Consider the following 6000-nt stretch of genomic DNA (forward strand, 5'->3'; position numbering starts at 1 on the left):
AGATCAAGATTTGGGTTTTTTTAAGAAAACCTAAGTTCTAAAATCAAGTAAAAATGGCGAGTTTGAGGTTCATACCTTGTTGGAAAGAGAGATTTGATGGCAGAATTGAAATCAGCTTTGAAAAAGAGTGAGGTTTGGGCCAAGAACCTCTTAAAAAGCTTAAGAATTGAAAAAGGTGTTCTATCTCCTAAATCTCCAAGTCTTTTGGAAGAGAAGAAAAAAAGGAGTTTTGATCCAAAAAGTGTGTTTCTTTTCTTTAAAAAGCGTTTTTGTAGCAACAACGGAAAATTTCCGGGGATTTTTAAATTTACGGGAACTTACCTTTCTTGTTTTGCACGCAAGGAAATTTTCAAACTTACGGAGAATCTTTACGGGTTTTACCGGGAATACTTCAGAAATCACCGGAAAACTTCAAAAAGCGGCGGAAATCCGCGTCGTTACCTCAACGACCAACGGCCGCGCTCAGGAGACGCGCAACCATGGTGATTGAGGGCTCGGCCGCGGTCACGTTCACGGTGCCGCGGTCGATGCTTCCTTGGCCGCGGGTCGGTTGGTCGCGACCGCGGCTCTTCCTCCTGCGGCCTTCGTCCAACTTTGTGGTCTTTGTCGGGCCGAGCAGCTAAAAATCTACCCTTTTCTTCTTAATTTTTCTAATTTTCTGATTTTTGTTTTTTGTGTTTTTGTCTTATAAAATACCTGAAACTTAAAGAAAAAGAAAGCATAAAATGTAAAAAGGAAAAGAAAACTAAAAGAAAGAGTACCTAAATGGGTTGCCTCACATTAAGCGCTTTTGTTTTAAGTCGTTTAGCTCGACGTAGGCAAGAAGAATTAGGCTGATTTGAATGGCACTCCACTCTATGTGCCTTTATCACTTCCGGTCGCTGGAGGTTTTACTTCTTCTCCTTGAGGAGTCGTCTTCTTCCCTTTACTCTTCTTCGGGACTTTAACATTGTTTAAAACCCTTTTTGTGTTTTCGATCAGCTCCTGGATTTGGTCCTCACTAGTTTCTGTTGCATCTGGTGGAATGATGATCTTGATCTTCGCAAAAGCTTTCGGCTTCTCTTTTTCTTTCTCCTTGGGCCTGTTTCCCTTGCTTGGAAAATCGTCTAAGATAATCGGGTAGTACCTTCTGCGATCCACATTGAGGAAAACAGCATGCCGGTTTGCGTGATCGATTACTGCTCCTACGGTAGCTAGGAATGGTCTCCCGAAAATGAGTGGCCTCTCCTTGTCTTTATCCATCTCCAGGACTTGGAAATCTGCTGGAACAATCTTGTCTCCCACTAGAACTTGTAGATCATGAATCGCTCCTTCAGTATCTTTTTGAGATGAATCTCCAAAAATAACCTTAACTGTCGATGTCCTTAAGGTTTTTATGCCCAATTTCTCGGCAAATGTCTTAGACATGATGTTGACATTGGCTCCGGAATCGCACAGGCAGTCTGTAAACTTGATTCCTAAAATGAAACATTGGAAAACACAACGTCCCGGATCATCGGCTTTTGTAAGCCTTTGAAACGGTGATTGTTCAGGTACCTTAAATGGTGGCTGCTTGGCATCGACATCTTTGTACAGTGGTACAAAGATTGGGGTTTCTTCTTTCTTTCCATCGGTTCTGGCCTCTTCTTTTGGCAATGTGGTTATGGCGTTGCAAAACCTCTTAGGGTTATCTTCAACTCTTCCTGGAAGAACTCCACTTTGCCTCTTCATAGAGTCGGCTGTTTGGGCGACTTGCACGTCTAGCTTTTTGACGTGCGAAGATAAAGATTCAAACGTATCGTTCAGATCAATGTACATGCAGTCGACTTTCACGTTCACGTCTTTAAATGCTTTTTCGTTCGTCATAACAAGCTGTTGGATGGACTGTTCAAGTCTACCAATTTGTGAAGCTAGCTGGTTCGTCGTGACTCCCTGCTGTTGTACAAATTGATTGTTAAAACACGTACCTTGGTAGTTATATGGCTGTCGCGGTTGATATGGTCCTGTTCCTCCGAAGTTTCCATCTTGAAACTTGTTTTGGAAGGATTTTTGCTGAGGTGGGTGGTACTGATCTTGAGGATTTTCCACATTTGGAATGCGGTAAGAGAGATTGATGTAATTTGCATTCCGGAAGTTGTTGTTGAAGCCATTGTTGAAGCGATTTTGATATGGAACTAGTGCTCCTACATAGTTCACATTTTCTTCTTGAAAGGCTTGATTAATGTGATCGATATCACTAGGTCCTTCATCTTATGCGCCATTGTTGGTCTCACAAGCATGGATTGGGCGATTGTTGCTCTTCAGAAGCTGGCTCATCATGTTCTTCTCCTAGTTGTATGTACCAGTTTTCTTCGTCGATTGATCGTATTCAGGACAATCGTTGCTATTGGCTTGAGCCAAATTTTCGATGAGAGCTCTTCCTTGGGCTATCGTCTTTTGTCCAAAATCTCCATTGCTAGCTGTATCAAGTGAAAGTTTGTATTTTGGTTGCAAACCTCGGTAAAATGTGCTCAGTAGGCTTGATCCATGAAATCCATGGTGAGGGCAATCACGTTCATACTCCTTAAAACGTTCCCAGGCTTCATAGAAAGATTCAGTTGGCCCTTGTTGAAAGTTTGAGATCTTTGTTCTCAACTGATTCGACCTTGACTTAGTATATAAGTGGTTCAAGAAAGCAGTTTTACATTCTTCCCAATTAGTAATCGATCCTGCAGGCAAAGATTTCAACCAACGGTGAGCTTTATCTGCTAATGAAAAAGGGAACAACTTACACTTTAAATAGTCTGGTGGAACTTGGTTTGTTCTCATCATGCTGCAGATTTCTTCAAAGAGCTCGATATGGTCCATTGGGTGTTCAGAAGGAACTCCATGGAATTGGTTTTGCTTTACCAATGAGATGATTTGAGGCTTGACTTCAAACTCATTCTGGTTCGGAAATGGAACTTGAATTGCAGATCGGTTCTGAAAATTTTGAGTAGGTGCATCAAAATCAGCTATGCGATGGTTCTTGGCTTGTCTTCGGTGTTGATTTGCTGGCCGTAAAGGGCGGTTAACGCGCCCATTCGGCTGCATTCCTTGGTGGTCACCATCGGCTGCATTGATGGGTGCATCAAGGTCTTCACGTTCTTCTCTCTCGCGGTTCTGGTGGTTTCTTGGAGGAACCTCATCCTCTTCTCCATCTTGTCGAGCATGATCACCTCCTCTGTGGTCATTCTCTTCATTTTCTCCATGTTCGGACCCGTCTTGGTCCATATTTAAAGCTCGATTAATAGGATCTCCAGGCTGGTCGTCGTTGGCCATTCCTTGTGTTCGTCTAAGTCTTCGAAGTTCTCTTTCGTGTCTGCCTATCTCGTCTAGAATTGGAATGTTTTCTACAGGTCTACGCGTGGTATTCATGCAATTTAGAGAAAAACAAAAAAAGGGAAAGATAATTCAGCAAAACTATAAGAAAGAACTAGAGATCAGGTGTTTAGAACAGAAGTTAAAACAAGAAAAATAGCAAAAGGCAGCGAAACAAATCCCCGGCAACGGCGCCAAAAACTTGATGTCGTGTCAACTGCGTGAGGGAACAAGTTTTACCCTTAACAAAAACAAATGAAAGCCACAAGTGCACAGCTAATCAGTTGTAGTATTTAGAGATCGAATCCACAGAGATTTGTGTACCTGGTATTCTTCTACGGTTTTTAACTTTATGTCTAGACTAGATTGGTTTTAAAGGTTGGTTGTTTGTCACGAATTAAAGTAAAACTTAAAGAAAGCAAATAAATCTATCCTAGAAAGCAAGTAGAAAAATCAAATGGAAAGCAAGTAAGCAGGTAAAGTATCAAACTAAGGCAATTGAAAAGCAGATCTAAATGAGCAAATAAAAATCGATTGGTTTGTAAAGTAGGACTAAAAACCCTGAGCTTTTGGGAACTCTAAGGGATCATAATCGGTTTTGACACTAGGATAGATAGATTGGGATTGACGGATATCGATATATAGGTGGTTCTAGAGCTAGAGTACGGCGGTATGACTACGTCACTGTCGTGATCATAACCAACTGTGTCTCGCAACCCTGACCAGTAGGTTTCCACTCTGGCCCTGGAAGGGAGAGAACGCAAGAGCTGCACAAGACTCGTCAATACTCACGATCTCGCCGCAGGTAGGTTTCCACTCGCCTGTTTCATTCTAGGGCTGATACTTAATTAAAATTTTCGCAACACTAACTATCTAGATCAGATACTAGGTGATCAATCAATCATACATGCAATAAGAACAAGAATAAACTGAGAACAAGTCGAAATCCCAGATCTATAAACCTAGATGTCTTAATCGATTATGAGAGCCCCTTTCGGGAACCCTAAGCCCAACTCGGGATCTACTCAGACATGGCTGAGGTCGACATCATCATTGGTTTTAATAAAAGTAATGAAAAAGAGTAAAGAAAAGAGATGAAGAAAGCTTCTCTATTGAAGAACTCGGACTTGAATAATCTTCTACAAAAATTGCATAAAAACGGCTAAAGGAAAAAGGTTTCTGTAAAGCATTAAGGGTTCTCTCTAAAAACGACCTAAATGACAAGTATTTATAGTCTTCAATACTCCATGGTCTCTAGGGTTCCGGAATTGAGGCTGAGAATGACTTTGGGCTTCAGAAATATGGGCTTTAGTTCGGAGCTTGATGGCCGCGGTCGGGAGTGACGTGACCGCGGGGATTTGGTGGTTGGCCACGGTCGGGAGGCTTCTGACCGCGGGAAATAAGCTGTTGGCCGCGGTCGCGTGACTTGCTGGCCGTCTTCGAGTGGCTCCGGGGCTAATGGAATATCTTGAAATCCAACCGTTGGAATGTCTCCAAACCAAGTGCATTTGAAAGCTGGTTGATTCTTCTATAGGTTGTCCAATTTTGAGGGTGATCGGACGGTGAGAAGGTCTTTGTCTCTCCATGAGAGTTCTGACGATCTGCATTTATCCAAAAAAGTCTTTTTGTTCCAATGTGTGCCTATTTATCCCAAATTACCTGAAAAGTCTTTTAAAATCCGGAAACATAGAAATCCTTTGAAAACCTTTAAAAATGGAGTAAAAACACATGTAAAAGATATTAAAGTGATCCATAAAAATGGTCAAAATCCGGTGTTATCAAGAATCATGTTAAAAATCGAAATCCTTTTTCCTAAAAACCTAGATGTCATTCGAACATGGGGTCCCTTTGGATTACCCTTTCACCCAACTAGGTGACTACTCAGACATGGCTGAGGTAGACATCATCATCGGTTTAGAACTTAGAAGAAGAAAAGTAAAAGAAACAAGGTTGCAGAAAAACTTATCTTATTGAAGACAGTATGGCGATGAAAAGCTTCTACAGATGCATAAAAATAAAACCTAAAACTATCAATGAGTTCTCTCTCAAAGAGAAGAAAGAGGCTCTCTTACAAAAGACCTAAAAATGAGTGCTTATAGTGTTTCTCTAAGTCTTGGGCATCTAGGGATTGTAAAATGGGTGCAGGAAGTGTCTTGGGCCTTAGTTGGGCTCCTGAGGTTCGGACATAGGTCCACCGGGGGTGAAACCCCGCGGTGGAAAGAAGGCTGGCCGCGGGTGAAAGCACTTGTGCTTGACTGGGCTTGTGCTGATCGGCCTTCAGTGCACTGATGATATATTGAGATCTAACCGTTGGATTGATTTGATTCCAAGTGTGTTGGAAAGCTGGTTGTCTCCTATATAATGTCTAAAAATTTAAGGATGATCAGACGGTGAGAAATTCTTCTTTGGTTGCCAAACTTCTGACAGCCTGAATTTATCCAAAAATGTACTTTTGCTCTAAAATGCACTCCAAAGTCCCAAGTTTCCTGAAAAGCCTTTTAAAACTCCAAAACATGGAAAACACTTATAAAACATTTAAAACTGAGTAAAAACACCTGCATAAGATATTGAAAGTGATCCATAAAAGTGGTCAAAATCAGGTGTTATCAACTCCCCCAGACTTAAACCTTTGTTTGTCCTCAAACAAAACCAAAGATCTTAACCTCAAAAAGAGGTTTGAAA

At 41.5% G+C, this 6000-nt stretch overlaps 1 non-coding gene across 1 annotated transcript; it reads left to right on the top strand.

The window, feature by feature from the left end:
* Positions 1–2509: 2509 nt before the first annotated feature.
* On the top strand, positions 2510–2615 carry LOC112085731. Its single transcript, XR_002899030.1, has one exon. It is a non-coding gene; the product is annotated as a small nucleolar RNA R71 (small nucleolar RNA).
* The last annotated feature ends 3385 nt before the right edge of the window (positions 2616–6000 follow it).

The sequence above is a fragment of the Eutrema salsugineum genome, unplaced genomic scaffold (assembly GCF_000478725.1).
Source record: "Eutrema salsugineum unplaced genomic scaffold, Eutsalg1_0 scaffold_3, whole genome shotgun sequence".
In the NCBI taxonomy this organism is placed as follows: Eukaryota; Viridiplantae; Streptophyta; class Magnoliopsida; order Brassicales; family Brassicaceae; genus Eutrema; species Eutrema salsugineum.